Consider the following 19,702-nt stretch of genomic DNA (forward strand, 5'->3'; position numbering starts at 1 on the left):
ACGCGCCAATACCCGGATGTTATCTTGACAAAAGAAGCCCGTACGATATAAATCAATAATATCCTTCGCGGACTTACATTTTGCTAAAATAACAACCGGGTCATGCCCAAAATGCGCCAATAATGCACGTAATAAACGCGCGTATTGCTCGTTATACACACGCACCCCTAATGCATGACATTGCGTCACTACCTCCCACGTAAAGAAAACTTCTCCGCCATCATCATATCCACGTGATTCCAACATCTGCAACATGACTTTAATAGTGTTGATTCCCTCGTATGCCATTGTTGAATCTAATTTAAACAAACAATTAATTAGTTATTTCACCTTATTATTATACACTAATTTATATAGCACAAATATTTTAATTTACTTTTACGTGTGCGGCAACTTCCTAAAAGACTATGTTTACACCTCGAAGTACAAAAACAAACTGAACTATGTTTTCACGTATAAACACTATTCCTTTGATCACAACCACTTCCAAAAAATCTTAGAATCAACGTAGTGATGTTACCTCCACGAGTAGAACTGCTTTCTGTAGAATGATCAATTAATGATTTTGACCTTCTTATATACACGCAAATAATGTTTATAATTTACTATGTATTTTCTCAAAGATACTGTTTAAATTTATCAGCTAACAACACTTTCCGATAACAACACGGAGAGACGTTTGTACTGTACAAATTCTTCTGCTATACTGATCGCCGCGCGCTTTTTTCAGCTCTTATATAGACGCAGATATGAAAATTCCCAGAATTCTGTGCGAAGTTCTCCGAAGGTAACTATAACTTTATGATATAATCCACTATGTGTTTACCGAAATATGGATAAATGTTTATTCTACAATAGTTTAGGACCAGCAAATTTAATTATAGTTTCCGATAACAATGTCCCGAAAAGTACAAGTAGAAACGTCTTTACTCTAGCAGTACTTCTTCTATACTGATCCGCCGCGGCTTGCTGCGCTCTATTTATACTTTCGGAAATGTAATCTCGTACCCAGATGCATTAAACAAAGAAAATCTCAAACCCATGAAAATATGTTCTATACTACTCTTTTTACAACATGTATAAGTCATGTGACATTTTCCAAGTTTTTTAATCTTAGACGACTATTTAATTTTCACGGACATTAATATTTTCATATTTGAAAGAGAACACCTATGATGCAAACATTTTAAAGAATAAAAAAATCATTTCAAAATAATATTAGCAATACGAACAACATAATAGTAGTAAACGCAATTTAATGAAAAAATAGCATAGTAAACAACAAAAAATTAATAAAAATAAAAAAAATGTTAGAAAAAACGGTTTAGATCAGTTTCTGAGTCACAACAGCAAAACTATATTTAATTCACCAAAATATTAAAAAAGTAATAGTATCAAATTTTAAAGATAATGCAGTTTTATTCAAAATAACATTCAAATATGTAATTGTTACAAATTATAGTTAAAAATTACGTATGGTTAGAATGAAAGCTCTATTAGTTACAAATCATAGGTAAACATCAATCAGAAGAGAAAATTTATTAAATAGAAATAGCAAGAATGAAAATAATTAAATCAGGTTAGGAAAAAAGCACAATTATTTAAAAATCAAATACTAAATTTAAAAGACGCATAGTTAGAAAAGCATATTAAATTAACAAACAAAAAAAGTTAAAATAATTAATTTGATAAATGTTCTACAGTATTCAATGAAATGCATCAACAAAGAAAACTAATATAATCAATAAATATTATTGTGACTATTCAATTTGTAAATTTTGTATTATTGTAACTATTTTTATAATGCATTACTAATGAAAGTTCACTTAATTTTATTTTATACTTTAACTGTAAACGTTAATGTCTATTTTTTAAGTGACATTAAATTCTTACAATGCAATTCTTTATATGTTTACATGAAACTCTTTGATTGTAAAATAAATACAAAGTGAAATGTAAAATTGAAAATGCAAAGTGTAAATTTAAAAATGTAAAAGTAAAATGTAAATTAAAAATGCAATTTTCACATGAAACTCTTTGATTGTAAAATAAAAAAATGCAAAAGTGTAAATTTAAAATTGTAAAAGTAAAATGTAAATTAAAAAATGTAAAAGTAAAATGTAAAGATGTAAATTAAAAATGTAAAAGTAAAATGTAAAAATGTAAATTAAAAAATGTAAAAGTAAAATGTAAATTAAAAAATGCAAAGTGTAAATTAAAAAATGTAATTTTTTACATGAAAATTTTATTGTAAAATGTAATTCATTATATGTTTACATGAAACTCTTTAGTTGCAAAATAAAAATGTTAATGCAAAATGTAATTTTAAAAAATTAAATGTTTCAAACGAAAATATAAGTTTGGATATAATTTGAATTGCGCACATGTAAAGTTAGTTTAGTTAAAATTATTTGTCAGTATGTCTTTCATTATGTAAAATTTAATATTGTAGTTTCATTAACTTAGAATTTTAATTATTTAATGTTCATATACTCTTGAACTAAAAAAATTTAAAGTTTGCAACACTTACCACCGCTGGTTAGATGTCAACAGATCTAACAGGACACGATGTATTAATTTACGGTGCACTTGTATGCCGCTGTCAACACTGAAACCATAAAAAACATTTTAGTATACAATTTCAGTTCTATATTTTTCATTTTGTTACAAAATTAATGCACAGTAAGCTATTTAGTAATCATTTTTTTTATCAACTTTCAGTTTAACAATGAGCTTTTTTATTAATTTGGAACTCACATAATGTTCTCTGAGTTTTCTTTAATAAAAACGAACCAATAAATAATTAACATCAAACTAAAATAAAAATAAGTTGCTCCGACTAAAAAAGAATACAAATAATTAGTACACTCACATATTGTTCAAACATCCTTAGTATGCTCACACGAAGTGTTCGAGTAATTTATTACGAAATAAATAAATAGCTTGCACAGCAAACGAGTTTGTGTAACAAACGAGAGAATAAAAAAGATACGTTCCAACAAATTATTTGTAGGTTCACACTGTAAGTGTTCTGAGCTTCTAATAAAATGATCAAAGTTGCTGAACAAATTAAAGATTATTTCAAGAAACATATGTAATGGAATTAATATTGATTGCATACTTACAGGATATTTGCAGGTTTTTTAAATTCCAATTTCTTCAAAGGTCCAATTGATCTGCTGGAGTATCCTAAAACAAAAAGACAATTTTTACTACTTGAAACAAAGTTTCTTAAGAGTTTGTGAAACAAACGAACGAATAACACCGTAGGTGTTCTACAGAGTATACTTTAGCATACGAACCAACTAATTTTAACAGGGAACTTCTATTGAAGTGATTGAACAAATTATTTACAAGTTCCAAGCGTAGGTGTTCTGAGCTTGCTTAGCAAGGGAACTATTAAAAATTAGAAGAGTTTAAAATAAGATACAATTTATTTACAGCGTAGCTGCTCTTACAACTTTCTAATTTTAAAAACGAGCTTAGTATTTTCGAAACAAATAATTAACACGGAACTTCTAATGAAGTGATTGAACAAAAAAAGCAAATGAACCAATAAAATAAAATAACACGAACAAATAAAATAATTACACTGTAAGTGTTCTAAGCTTGCTTAGCAATTGCTTCAATTAAAGTTAACAACGATTTATCAAAATAAGTTGCTATAAAATGATCTAATAAATAAGCAGAGCTAATAAAGCAAAATTTTTAATATGAGCACTAATACAATTTGCTCAGAGTAATTTATTAGGAGAATATAAAAAATTAGTACACTCACATATTGTTCAACGAATAAAATAATCGCAACAGTTCAGTTCTAAAAGTAATATTGTAAATAATATGAATTATTTATTACATTGCAACAAGGTTGCTCTATTTGAGTAATTTATGACAAATTGGTAAAGAAAAAATACCTTTGGTACTACCTCTGATACTTCTGGTAGTACGTTCTTGAATAGACCACACCAATGGATAACCTAAAACATAACATAATTTGTATTAGATTCGTATACATTATTTATATATATTTACTTTAGAATATCTTATATGCATACACTATATAGTATAGAATACCTTATATGAATATAGCATCTACTATAAATTCTTATATGTATATATATATTTACTTTAGAATATCTTATATGCATACACTATATAGTATAGATTAACTTATATGATTACAGTATCTACTATAAATTCTTATATGTATATATATATTTACTATAAAATCTTATATGTATACACTATATATATATCTACCATAAATTCTTATATGCTTACACTATATAGCATAGATTACCTTATATGAATATAGCATCTACTATAGATTCTTATATGTACTATAAAGTCTTATATGTATATATATTTACTATAGAATATCTTATATGCTTACACTATATAACACAGATTAACTTATATGAATATAATATCTATTTTAGATTCTTATATGTATATAATACGTACTATAAAGTCTTATATGTATACACTATGTATATATCTAGTATACATTCTTATATGGTTACACTATATAGTATATATTACCTTATATGAATATAGTATCTACTAAAATTCAGAAAATTCACCTTAAGATAATTCTCGTGTTACGTATATTAAATCTATTAACAGAAATTTTTCAAGCAGCAAGCTAAAGTATGGACAAGTAGCGACAAGTCTAGTAAAAGCCATATGTAAATATCCAAGACTAGTATGGGAGAGGACTAATTTGTGCTGTTTCGTAGAAGCATGGTGAATAATATATGTACAACCAAACAGAAACATGAAGTCTTAGTACAAAGGCATAGGACTACATCAAAAAAAACAAAAGAGACTCCAACTACCAAGAGACAGAGATACAGAGTATGGTTAAGTTGGCTTAGCTGTTCTTAGGAGCATGCGATCCGTAAAAATAAGTTGCTCCGCCTAATTTATTACGAGAGTATAAATAATTGGTAAGTTCACACTGTAAGTGATCTGAGCTTGCTTAGCAAGCAATCAAATTAACGTTAACAAAGAGTTTGCACAGCAAAGGAACGAATAAATAATTAATATTTCGGAATTAATTCCTCTGAGCTTCTAATGAAGCGATTAAATATAAGGCGAAATATAATCCAATTAAAGTTACAAAATAAAAAGCAAAAGGTAATTAGAGAACATACATAGCACACAAAACAAATAGCCAGGGAGCTATAAAAATAGGAAAGAAAAGGTATGACATAGCTAGAGAGCAATAAAGAGAAAAAATACAGACGATAATAGGTACCGAAGAAATACTACAAGCGACGGGAAAAAGGTACAACAGCAAAACACCAAAAGATGAAGAAAGGAAACACAAATCATGGTTAGGTTAGGTTTAGAAGTTAATCAAATAGAAAAAGCAAAGAAAAAGAAATACTACCATCCAGAAAAAAGAAAAAAACAAAAGATAAATACAAAGTAAACTTTAGTTAGGTTAGGTTTAGAAGGTAATAAAGCAAATAAATAAAGGAAAACAAAAGACAAATAGTTTAATTGTCAAAGAGGATACAGTTATGTAAATGGCAGTAGGTGGAAAGAGAAAGAAACAAAGTAGGCGGAGAGACAGAGGAGAGAGAAAAAAGGTATATTTATGTAGATGGGAGTAGGTGAAAAGAGAGAAACAAAGTAGGCGGAGAGACAGAGGAAAAACAGGGAGAGAGAGAAAAGGTATAGTTATGTAGATGGGAGTAGGTGAAAAAAAACAAAGTAGGCGGAGAGACAGAGGAGAGAGAGAAAAGGAATAGTTAGGTAGATGGGAGTAGGTGAAAAGAAACAAAGTAGGCGGAGAGACAGAAGAAAAACAGGGAGAGAGAAAAAAGGTATAGTTATGCAGATGGGAGTAGGTAAAAAGAAAGAAAAAAACAAAGTAGGCGGAAAACAGGAAGAGAGAGAGACAGAAGGTATAGTTATGTAGATGGGAGTAGGTGAAAAGAGAGAAACAAAGTAGGCGGAGAGACAGAGGAAAAACAAGGGGGAAAAGGGCGACAGAGTAGGGGAAAGACAGCAAAAAGAAATAGTTGTGTGAATGGTACTAGGTAAAACAAAATGCTAGTTGTTTCATATTCTATCTGGTATTAAAAATGTAAGATAAAACCAAAACCAATAACAGTTCAAGGAATACTAATAAAAAAGTCTCTGAAACAAATAATAAGGAAACCATGATAAAAGAAATATTGAAGCTTAATGTGTATAAAAGGGTACGGGTTAACTGAAGCTAAGCTATACAAGGTTAGAAAAAAAGCATCAAAATGTTAAAACTTGTGCATCGTGGTATGAGGATTAAATCAAACTTATTTTATTCTGTACTCTAAGTCTAAAACATGTATTTTATTTCTGTTAATTTCATTTAGTATTTTTATAATTCACTCACTCACTTAGTTACTTACACATATTTATTTACTCACTCAATTACACACACACACACACACACACACTCACTCACCGCCTCATTCACTTACTCATAGGCACGGTGGCTCGGTGGTAAAGCGTTCACCTCTGGTGCATGGGGCTTTGGTTTGATCCCAGCTCGCACCAATTATTTCAACATTTTCATGACAAACATTCACTTTGGATTTATTTTTTTATAAATTGTGGTGAACAAGCACAGTGTGCGTGGGTTTTCTCCCACTTTCTATATACTTTTAAGAGCTTTCTTTGTAAAGCAAAGCAATATAAAAAAATCAATCTATTAGCAGAATATCTTTTATTCTCTCACATATTGTTCGACAAATCTTTTATTCTCTCACATATTGTTCAACAAATAAATAATTTGCAGGTTCCCACTTTCTATATACTTTAAGAGCTTTCTTTGTAAAGCGAGGCAATATAAAAACCGGCATAATCGTGGGACTTCATTTTTCATTCAGTCACTCAGTTACACACACATTCACACAGTTACTCACTCATTCACTCACTCACTCACTCAGTTACACACACACTCACACACACACGCAGTCACACACTTACCCACTCATTCACTCACTCACTCAGTTACACACACACACACACACACACAGTCACATTTTTAACGAGTGTTATTATAAATAACACAAATGAATAAATAATTAACACGGAACTTTTAATAAAGTGATGAAACTAAAATAAACATAAGTTATTCCGACTATTTTATTAGGAGAGTATAAAAGTAAGAATTACCCCTTAGTTCTTTAATGGTATGCATTCCAACACTACAACAGTGTCGCACCTTATTGTCTAACCTCCTAGGATAAATCCAATGGACAGTTCCTATTCTTAACAATTATACTTATAGGGTACCCTCCCACGTACTGTGTAGTATCCATGTAACTGTACTCGCTTAACTAATTTTACAACAAACCTGTAAACCGCCCCACCACTCTTTCTTTCTTATCTTGCGCCGTCCATGTTACGGAATTATTTGTAGTTTACACTCTATTTTAACACGAAGCTTTTAATAAATTAAAATATTCTCACATTTTTTTAACAGGTAGCTTCTAATCAATTATATAAGCTCACATACTGTTCGTATGGGTCATGCAAACGGATCATATTTTAACAAGGAGCTTTTTAACTTCCCACACCTTGTTCGAGTTGAGGTATTAAGAAATACGAAACAATAAAAATGTGTTCACATATACTGTTCGAACACCTTATATATGTAAGGGATTAAAAGAAAGGATTCAATAAATAATTTAGAACTTTTCATAGAAAAGGAGAATATGAAAATAAGCGTAGCACGTAAAATTGGTAAGTCCATGATTGAACCGAGATCACAAGTGCATGAGGCAAACGTCTTACTACACCAAAATATGCAAATATCACTTTGGAGGAAAGCGTGGTGAGTCAAATGTGTTCCGCCTAATTGTATCAACGTATGCAAGTTTTGCAATTATTTTAAATACAATAGTAAATTGTTTTTTTCTTATCTACTCTCAAAATTTTGACAAATATAACTATAGGGTCCAAAACGTGGAATGTGAATGTTTATAACCTACAATCCTGCTCTCATAACCACAGTGATCATTTAGTATAATATTCCATTTTCAATTAAGTTTATAAATGCTGCAAACTTTCTTCCAAAATTCCTTGTGATTTATTTCTGTCATTAAATTTATCGTGTCTTCCGTGAAAAAAAAAAACTTTTTCAAACTCCACTTTCTTTAAATTATTTATAGGTTCACAAGCTATGCTTATTCCGAGCTTCTATAAAGAGCGTAGCAATTAAAATTGGACAACAAACAATTTATTTTTCAAGTTCGCAATTTTTAAAATATTTTCGAAATTATTTGTAGGTTCACACTATAAGTGTTCGAGTAATTCATTACGAGAGGTTAAATTAATAGAAATCAATCCATAAAATAAGTTGCTCCGACTAATTTATTAAGAGAATACAAATAAGAACAACTTTTCATAGAAAAGGAAAATATAATATAATCAAACAAAAGTAAAAAAAAACAAATAAAATTCTTACCACAGCCTGACCGAGGATCGAACCCGCGACCTTTAGTGCATGAGTCCGGCGCTTTACTTACTTTTTTTTTTTTCACTTTTTTATTATTATTATTCACTTATTATTTACATTATTGTCGAATTACAATAATAAAGTTACATAATTGACAGTTATAATTACATTGTCAGTACAGAATGTATAATATAAAAATTATAAAGATTGACCATAGAAGAGATAATTCAGATAATTAGCAAATAATATTTTCTTTCTTGGCGGAGGGAATTTACCATATCGTAAACACAGGAAGTCCTTGTACGTGTGACGTGCTTCAGGAGAACAAGGAGACAGAATAAATTCAATTGTGTTCGCACTCAGCCAAATGACAGAATGATGTTTCTGTTTTGGAAAATACTTGAAATCAGGTAACAGGAACATTTGGACAGTAACACAGTCGCAGCTGATTTTACACAGGTATTGAATCATTTCACAATAGATTTTCCAAACTGGTGTTGATCTGTTGCAAAGCGTGAAACGATGTTCCAACGTATCCACTTTTCCACAGATATCACATCGATTGTCGTCAGTAATCTGGAGATGATGTCGTTTTGCCTTAGTGTCTATGATGTTATTAACAACCCTGTACCATAACGAACGAGCTGAAGTTGATATAAAATTGAAGGAAATGTTCCTCCAGATCTGTTTCCAATTCTCATTTGGTAATGTGAAGATTATGTGATGACAGCGGCTATTTTGTTGTTGTAAAAGCAGAGTATAAAGAAGTTTCACACGTTGAGGAAGATTTTGGGCGCCACTGGCAGACAAATAAAAATAAGTACATAGAACCTCTGTAAAATACCAAAATTCGGGAGGAATGAGAGGCAAAGACACTGGTAATGTTTTATCATTGGTAGCGACGAGAGATGAAAGTAATGTAGTGCTTAGTTGATCTCCAATGCCTTGAATGTTTTGGAATCCTCTGTGGTAAAATAAAGCTTTCATTTTACTTTCAACATGTATCAAGTTCAATCCTCCTTCATGATATGGCAAACATGTAGCTGGATAGCGTACTCGAAAAATCATACCTGCCCACATAAACCAGTTACCTATACTTGTAAATTTGTGAATATAAGGTTTAGGCATTGGCAAAATTTGACAGATATACCACAACTTGGAAAAGGCATATGTATTCACAAAATATGCACGAGATATCAACGAAAGTTGACGATATTGGTGTTGATGTAAAACAGATCTCACCCTCAGAAAAACATCTTCATAATTTTTTGATATGCTGTCATGTAAGTTGCGGGAAAAATAAATGCCCAATATTTTCATAACCGGCACTACTTTCTGAAAATGGTCATATGAATTTGTAGAACCATTTCCTAAGGGCATGAGTTTAGTCTTTACTCGATTAAGAAGTGCACCTGAATATTCAGAATATTTTTGAACACAGTCTTCAACAAGTTCTAAATCCTGTGGGTCTCTCAAAAACACATTTACGTCATCAGCAAAACTACACACTTTGATAGGAACATTACAGATACGAAGACCTTGTATACGTTGATTGATGTTGTATAGTAAAGGGCATATAGAAATTATAAATAGAGTCATACTTAATGGACAGCCTTGCCTGACACTACGTTTTATAGCAATAGGAGTTGTCAGAAACCCATTGACTTTTAGTTTCGATTGTGCTGCATCATACAAAACTCGAATCCAACGAATAAATAAATCTTCGACTCCCATGTGTTGCAACAAAGACCACAAATAATTGTGATTTACACGATCAAATGCCTGGTTGAAATCTAAGGCTAGCAAAGCATGACTAGTATTTTGAGACTGGTAATTTGCAATAACATCACGTACAGTTTGTAGCACATAGTAAATTTTCTTTTCACCTCCTCGTGCATACTGAAATGGTCCAGCAAGAATATCAATATATGGTAGGAGTCTATTGTTCAAACAACGAGCAAGCAACTTGTAATCGCAATTGAGAAGAGTTATCGGTCGATAGTGATTAACATTTATAGGATGTGCTTGTTTAGGTATAAACACTGTAACACCAGGAGTGCAATACAGAATCTGTGGATTATCACTGAAATATTCGTTAACAAGAGCAGTTAGTGTTTCACCGATGAGAGGAAAAAATTTAGCATAAAATTCTCCAGGTATTCCATCTAGTCCTGGAGATTTTCTTTTAGGTGCTGTCATTACTGCCTGTCGTACATCATCAATAGTGAATGGGCGCACAAGAAATTGTTTTACTGTATTTTCAAGAACACAAGAGGGTGGTGCAAAAGAGTCCTCAGGCATGTTATGAATTTCAGAAAAACTATATAGGTTGTGGTAATACGACAGAAATACATTTTTAATGGATGCAATATCTTCATGAAGTTGTCCTTCCTCATCACGGATGTGATGGATCCACTTACCTTGGCCTCGTTTCATCTCACGAAGTACATGATATAATGATGGTTCTTCATCAGCATCTACAAAGGGGACCTTGCTTCTAATCTTGATTCCAGCTATACGTCGACGATTCAAATTTAGAAGCAATGCTTGATAACGTTTAACCTGAGGTAACATGGACAAGTCAGAAACAGCAGCACATCGAGCTTCTCTTAAGCATCTGTTATAAAAGTAAAGCAAATTGCGAAGATCTCTGGATTTTTCAGAGGAGTACCAGCGGCAGAAGCTAGTAAACCGTTGTTTGAAGTAACTATGCCACCACTCGCTAAGAGTAGGAAAATATTTCCTTTGCCTAATCCAGTATTGCCACTTCGATTGAAACTCAGCACAAAAATGATCATCTTCCAATAACGAAGTATTTAATTGCCAATAACCCCTACCTCGTTCAACATTTAGACGAGTTAAAGAAAAAGTTACAATATAAGCACAGTGATCAGAAAAGGAAGTAGGAACAATTTCAACTTGTTTAATACATGGCACCAATGGTGGGGAGACATATATACGATCAAGGCGTGATGCACTTTGATATGATAAGTAAGTATAATCACGTGCCTGTGGCCTCAGACATATCCATGTATCTTGTAAATGAAGTCCAGTTACTAATTCCTGTAGAGCGTGACTGAAATTAAAGCCGGGCGTTTGATCTTCAGGTCTTAAAACACAATTATAATCACCTGCCATAATTAATTTGTCAACATTGGGTCCTAGTGTGAGAGCTACATCCTGTGAAAAGAAGGAATTTCGCTGGATTCTAGCTTGCGAGCCACTCGGTGCATAAAGGTTGACAACATTGATATCCCCTAGTTTGCCACTTAAGATGCGAGCAGACGGATGATACATAGGAGAAGAAAAACGTGTTGAAGGCCTGAAAGCAATTGCTGTACCTGTGCCACTATTGTCAAAATTATTTTCAACTATGTATGATGGACTTAAATTTAGTTCCGCGATACCAACTTCCTGTAAAAGAGCAACATCAATTCCTTCATTTCGCAGAAAATCACAGAGTGCGAATTGCTTCAGGGGACTTTGTATATTGTTAATGTTAATTGTAGCTATTTTAAGCAACATCACATTGGCAAGGAAATACAATGACCACTGAGGAAGAATACAGTTCTTCAAAGAAAATAGCAGAAACAGCATAGTAGTTAACGTAAAAATGAATTTGAGAAAACTTAGAACACAGAAGTATCATAAAGTAAACCTAACCTAACAAAATCAGCACGGTAGTTAACGTAAAAATGAATACGATAAAGCTTAGAACACATAAGTATCATAAAGTAAACCTGACCTAACAAAAACAGCACAGTAGTTAACGTAAAAATAAATTTGATAAAACTTAGCACACAGAAGTATCATAAAGTAAACCTGACCGAATTAATAAAAGAGAACTAATCTAGTTGCATATAGCTTAACTTATTAAAATATAATGTGCAAGAGAAATAATCACATCATAACAGCGCTTCTTGTAGACATACTAGACATATTTGTGTTAGCTTCAGTTCTTTTTGAACAGTTTTTGACTTATTTCGTTTCGTTTGGTACGTTTACGACGAGTACAAGTTTCTTCGGTAATTTCATTTAAGTCTGTGATAGAAGAATCAACATGTATGTCACTAGAATGAGAAGATATACTGTGATCAGTTATACTTTTATCAGACAAGCTATCTTGCTCTTGGGAACCAGGCAAGTTGCAAACCTGACCATTACTGCTACTCTCTGTAAAATTCAATTTATCAGAAGAAATTTCTCGCTCATCAGGTACATTCTTCATTTCATTGGTAGAATGAGATGGAGGGACATCCGCTGATACGTGTGTCTGTTGTACTGGAGATAACGGCAACTGAGAATCATGATCACAGTTATCTGACTTCTCAGTAATAGTGCCACTAGATGTATTTCTTTCAACTACTGAAGAACGAGAATTCACACTGTTTAGTTCGCACACAGAATTTGTATTATTTAAAAGTTGCGGAAAATTTTTTTCGTCAAAAGTAGGCATACTAGGATCAGATGGGCACGAAACTGTATTTGATGTTTTATTCCTGTTGCAAGAGATAACGGGCATGCTATCAAATTTAGGCATAAGAGATGCTGAAGGGTCACTATGTTTAATTGTAGGAGCTACTTTTCCAGCATAACTGTTAGGATCACTAGGAACTCGAAGCGGGCAATTCGAATACATATGTGCCCCATTGCACCTGAGACAAGTCCGTATCTGATTTGGATATGTTACACAAAACTTTTGCCCTTGTATAAGTACAAAAGATGGAATAGGTTTTTTAACTTCCATGCGTATTAGCTTACGTCCCGTTCTTATTGGATACACATGATCTACAGAATACAATTCATCAGAAATATTAGATATAACACCGTATTCACCAAGAACTTTCCTAATTTCTAAATCTGCAAGTTCCATTGGAGTACATAACAACTTAACAGTAATAATTTGAACATCAGCCCATGAAACTGGAATTGCATGTTTGCCATCTGTATCAGTATAATACACAGTTCCACCAGAAGTACGCAAAACATTTTCACATAGGTCTTCCGTACGAAGTTTTACATACAACAACTTACGATAAACATCTATTTCTATGCTTAGGACATCATCAACAGAGAACTTGAAATTATCACTAAGCCACTGGTGCAAATTCAATGTACTTGGTCGTTGGGAAACATTACCAAAATCATATTTTAAGGTATTTACCCTTTTTAACGACATGATTCATTCAATACCAATTCAGTCACAATAACAGACAGAAAAAAAATAATAATAGCAAGGATGATTGATAAGTAAGGCAACGCTGAAGTTAAACAGCGCCAAGGCTTGTTGCACAGAGCGAAAACACGTCTATACACTTCAACAAGCAAACACAGACTTCACTTACTAGGCCACGGAACACCGCGATCTCAACCTAACGCTTTTCCAGCTAGCACGTGTTTGTATCCAAGTTCAGCATTTCAGTATACTAGGCAAATTATATTTTTTTGCTTTCAACGTGGTAGTACATTTAATTTTTATGACAAACAAGAAATAATTTTACCGTTCTGACTAATTTTTACAATGTATAGAAGAAATATTAACTGTGTTTGCTCCTAGTTTTATTTATTTGTACAAAATGTCTACTAACATGCAATGGCAAAATATATTTTGTTCATTCAAAATGGTTTGCATTACGGTCAAATAATTATAAGTAAAACTATAATTTGTACAAGTACCTGTAATAAATCAAAATTTGTTCAACTAATTCATTACAAGGAAGTTAAAATCTTGGCAATGAAATCTCATCTTCAAAGCAAATATCTCAACGAACATTCAAAACCTAAATTCCGTAAAATTGATTAGGACTATTACAAGAAACGTATTAAATACTAAAATAACGTGCGGTTTTACCAAGGAAAGTTCAAATTTATACTTTAGGGCAGAGCAAAGCGTTCACCGTTGGTGGTGTCCTACAATTGCATTCCAATATATCCAATAAACAAGCTATCCTAACCACTAGGACGATTTCAAATCTAACTGACTCCTAAATCAATTCAAATTGTTCTTATGTGCTGTAACAAATAAACATTAATCCTATACAAAACCCTGTAGGTTTTGTTTTCAAAGCAATAATTTAAGTCTTAGTTCATCTTATTATTCATTATATTATGCGTGTTTTTACCACATTCTTTATAACTTAATGCCAAATATTCTACGGGTTCCCCAGGTTATAAAATAATTACTAGTTTCTTTAAGAAGCTATGCTTCTCCATAAATTCTCCCACCCACATTTTCATTTCATCAAACTTCCTATAAAATTGATTCTGTAAATAATTAGTATGCTTTGAAATGAACTAAAACACAAAAAGGTATAAATTAATTAGCTAGTAAGAAGTTCTCTACTAATGCAAGTTATTAAACTTAAAATAGGCTAAAATCTTATCTCTATTGCACAGTTTTTCGCAAGCAAAAGCAATATTCAACAATCCGTGTTCACGGCATAATATTTTTATTAAACTTTAAAATTAATCCTGTTCCCTTAAAGAAACTGTCTACATGTCGGATTCAATATACAATAATTTTCTGAAACTAGCAAAACTCCATAAAAATTGAAATGTCCTAAAACAAATCTACGCCTACCATCACTTAAAACTCAAATTTAAATTGTTCTTAAAATCTGTCATAGGCGATAAACGCTGGAACAAGTTATAGCTAGCCAAAAAAAAATCCCTAGAAACCTATTTCTTGCTAAAGTAATTGATTTAATTAGCCATCGCTCTGTTCGCAATATTACAATAAAACGTATTAATTTAAACGTAATCCTACCACAATGTAAAATCCTTTATGGTTTCTCCAAATTAAAAAAAAACTTTACGGAGGTCTTGTAACTGTTTTCTACACTTAGTTCTTACTTTAGTTCATAGGTGGCAGTAAACGCGTTGTTCACGACCCATGCTTTGTCTAACTGCTCTAACTATGTAAGTCAAAATAATGCCCCAAAAATATATTACTGCTTTGTTTCATAGCCACAAAATTAATACTAATAAACATACGCTATTTCAACTAGGTATATGAAATCATGTGGCCTATAATTTCTGTATAAATCCTAATGTACTACAATAATTTAATAGATTCACATTTTAAATAAGCTAGCATCACAAAATCTAATTTTCTCTAATTCTGCCTTCCCAAGCTATCCGTATTAAATTAATCTACAGTAAAACATTGTTCATTCTCATCAACCAAATTCGTTTTAATTAAGACTGGTAGTTCAATTCGTATTGTAAGCAACTCAATAATAAGCTTTGTTACTCAAGAAAACATTAAAATATGTAATAGTATTTCATAAAACTGCCCAAAACGTAAATATATTTCCCCTCTGCCTAAAATACGTACACGTCACCTATAAGCTACGTGTTCAATTTCCGGATGAAAAGTGTATAACCCTAGCCACAGTTTTCCACGTTTTTACAACAAACAAATGTCAAAGTTCAGGCCACTTTCTTCCAATTTAAAAAAAAGCCTAAAATCTAAATTCATATCCATTAAGCTACCATTAAAATTTTCTTATTAGTTAAAGCTCTTCCGTGGGTAGACGGTAGTGTAAAAAACCCGATCAATTCCTCCAGTTTATGTGGCCTACATTAATCTATAAGTTCATGTCTCAAATAGCCTTGGTGAAAAAAAAAGTTCTAAATTTACAATCAATTACATTATAGGCCTCTAGTTCCATTCCCAACGCAAACTTCTATATTTCCACATTTAATGTTAAGCAAAAATATCACGAGCCTCAATGTTAAACTAAAATTCAACTCAACTCTGTCTAAAATAATAACATCCGATTTTGTCTGTTCAATAATATTTATGAATACAAATCTAGATTCAAACAAAAGTAATATACGCGTGTATATTATTAGTACTCAAATTTACTCCAAACAAAACGCATAATTTCAATAATGCATCTAAAATTGTTTAAATATAAAATAAAAATCAAATTAAACTTACCAATACAATTATAAATCAGCGTACAAATATTAACGAGATGCACTATTCACACTACACAATAGCAAAATCAGCAGTTAAAAATCTTCTGATGTTCCCTCTCCAAAATCTTAATTCAAAAGAGGGCAAAATATCGTTGTACTAAAAGTCTATGCCCTCCCTCAAAGAGGGGAGAAGATGATGCAGTCATGCTTCCTCATTGTCACATGTGCAAACGTTGCCATAATGAATTATTTTAGTGACCTCTATCTTCTTACTCATCCTAAGTAGGCTACGGTCTTCACTCATCAAAACCAAACAATTAAATGACAAATTGGCAACACCGATGAGGTCATTCAGTTGTTTTCCGTATGCAATGGAAAATTTCCTCCGTGTCTGAGGGAGTAAAGTATAATTTACATAAATAAGATAAACGTGGTCTGGCGTTGGTTTTACTTCCTTTAACTCGTGACTCATAATCTAAATGATTTCATCTGCTGTCCGTGAAGTCACCGAGTGCTTTTTGTCTTGAAACACTGGTTTCAATAAATAAAACAATAGTTTCTTCTTTAATAGGGCAAGTTTATAATTCAATTTTCATTATTATTATAATTCAATCACTAAAATATATTTAATCTGTTTCAGTAAAATGTACACCTTGTGGAAACATATGTGGTTCTCTGTAAATCACAGTGTTAAAATATTCTCAATAGTTCTCCATTGGCAAGCAATTAGCGTACACCCCCTTTGGCGTGGGTAATTCGGGTTCAATTCTCAATGCAAGTCATATGGTTCGGGCCTACATTAAGCTGTAGGTTTATGTCTCAAATAGCCTTGGTGTTAAAAGAAGCGCTAAATTCACAATCATATACATCTTTAATGTGGAAACCCTAATTTAATTCCCTGCGGGAGCTCATATTGTATGTCAATCAGTAGGTCCACGTCTTATATAACATTGGTGGTAAACTCAAAACCAATTCAAACTTAATCGTTAGCCTACGTCTCAAAGTTCCCATTAACAGGTTTATGTCTTATATAGCCTCTTTGTTTAAAAAGCGCTAAATTCACAATCATATGCATCTTTAATGTAAAACCCAAATTCAATTCCCTGCAGGAGCTCATATTGTATGTTAATCAGTAGGTCCGCGTCTCATATAGCATTGGTGGTAAACTCAAAACCAATTCAAACTTAATCGTTAGCCCACGCCTCAAAGTTCCCATTAACAGGTTTATGTCTTATATAGCCTCTTTGTTTAAACTCAAATAAGCACAGCTCAAGTCCAATCCACGGGGGCTCATTTATTTAAAAGTATTGTTCAATTTTCAAAATGAACATCTGCTCAAATATTTTATAGTAGAACGTATAATTTAATCGCTAGGGAAATTACTCGCTAACGTTCTTGCCTTCAATGCAAGGGGTCCCGGGTTGAATTCATAGTGGGGCAGTCGATCAAATGTAAAACATTTTTTTTTATGTCCTAAATAAATTTTTCTTGGTCCAGACAAATGTCTGTATAGTATCTATGCCCCCTTCCCATAATAGTGTGCTTGCCCTGGTCCATAAAGCCAAATTTAACTAGTAATATCATAAAACATAACAATACTAAATGCCATATGCCTTCCGCAATATTAGTATTGTACCTTAAATATTATTCATTAATACGTAATCAATTTAAAATACGTCCAGTGTCTTATAATCTAAAATAATTATTAGTTACACCTATCCGTGTGCATTTCTAGACGTAATACACAAATCATATGGAAGTTTATAAATTTCAACTTAGCTGTCTCTAAATAAGAATGTATGGTCTCTTCAATTTTTAACAAAGGGATATCAATCAATAATACAAGTGTATTTCTGTAGTTCATAACATCAAATCATATATGGCCATTAAAATTAAATTTCGCTTATTCAAACTTAACAAATGACCACGTAGTTTAAGCTGTTACCGCTAGATGGATCTATGATAGTAAAGCATTTTCAAACATAACAAATAGATAGCGTTACAGGTCTTTTTCATTACTGCCAAAGAAAACAGTTGTATTCGTCAGCTAAACGGTAGCTAAACGGTAAGATGATGAATCAGTAATGCAAGGGTTGTGAGTTCAAAACGCGTCCATGGCAACGAATATTATTTTTATATAATTTAATGCTATAATCGTTACTACTACTACTACTACTAATAATAATAATAATAATAATAATAAGGCAATTCAATACATAGTTCCAAATAGCATACGTGCGTTACGTATAGTCCTTAAAGCAAACCAAAGCGGGAGGAAAATACCATAATTGTCCATTGCTCAGCAAATGACGGAAATCAGGTATACAAAATAAATGGGTGGAAAAATAAAAAACTCGCACCATGGTCAAACAGTAATGGCGGCAGCAAAAAAAAAGCTAACGTTCGGTACATCGTAAGTGCTGTGCGACGGATATACAAACCAAATAAGCGGAAACTTGCACCGCGGTCAAACAATAATGGCGCTATCAAAGCTACCGTTCAATGCAGCGCAAATGTCGGGCGGTGGATGTACAAAGCGGGCGGCGCGACGGTAATGGCGCCAGCGCAAAGGTCACACATACGTGATAAATTAAATAAAAAACAATCAGTGCTTCTGAGCACTGTTAAAAAATAAATAAAACTTCCTATTGCTTAATAAAAAATAAACAGGACTTTCTGTTGACTGGTAAAAAATAAACAGGGCTTTCTGTTGACTGATAAAAAATAACAGGGCTGGTAAAAAATAAACAGGGCTTTCTGTGGACTGATAAAAAATAAACAGGACTTTCTGTGGGCTAATAAAAAACGAATAGGGGTTTTTGTACAGTAATAAAAAATGAATTGTGTTTATTTAATGAAAATCAGGTGAATTATAGGTAAATTATGTCATTATCAATTCACAAACAGGTAAAAAAGTCCCTCTAACCATATAAAAAGTATTGTAAGCTCGTATATACCTGTCCCAAGGATTAAAAAACTTCTCCAGACATACTGGCACCTCCTGACAATGTGTCACAATGCTACTCAAGATTTCCAGAGAATTATATACTGCATTTTCGATTCCTGGTGACCAGTAATATTTTTTTGTTCGTTATCACAAGGGTGCATCACCTCCCCAGCTGCATTGAACGATCTAATGAAGTTAACGCTTGCTGGTTTGGAGAAATACTCTGTATATTATTACCTTAATGACATTGTACGGGGATCGGACACGATTGATGAAGTTATTGATACCACCCAAAAGTTATTCGAGAAATTGAGGAGTAGATGACTAAAACTTTCTCCAGAAAAAAACAAAGGTGGGACATTTTTCTTTAGAAC

At 32.3% G+C, this 19,702-nt stretch overlaps 1 protein-coding gene and 1 long non-coding RNA gene across 3 annotated transcripts in view; one reads left to right on the top strand and one right to left on the bottom strand.

Moving 5' to 3' along the window:
- Nucleotides 1–19,702, top strand: part of LOC145668986 (sodium-coupled monocarboxylate transporter 1-like) — a 165,163-nt gene that overhangs the window by 97,399 nt on the left and 48,062 nt on the right. The window lies entirely within an intron of this gene.
- Nucleotides 129–18,677, bottom strand: LOC145669076 (uncharacterized). Its single transcript, XR_014128129.1, has 6 exons — nucleotides 18,665–18,677; nucleotides 16,401–16,442; nucleotides 3,915–3,977; nucleotides 3,126–3,189; nucleotides 2,531–2,608; nucleotides 129–296 (listed from the first exon to the last, which is right to left on the bottom strand). It is a non-coding gene; the product is annotated as an uncharacterized LOC145669076 (long non-coding RNA).

This window comes from Thermobia domestica, chromosome 13 (assembly GCF_964235325.1).
Source record: "Thermobia domestica chromosome 13, izTheDome1.hap1.1, whole genome shotgun sequence".
Lineage (NCBI taxonomy): Eukaryota > Metazoa > Arthropoda > Insecta > Zygentoma > Lepismatidae > Thermobia > Thermobia domestica.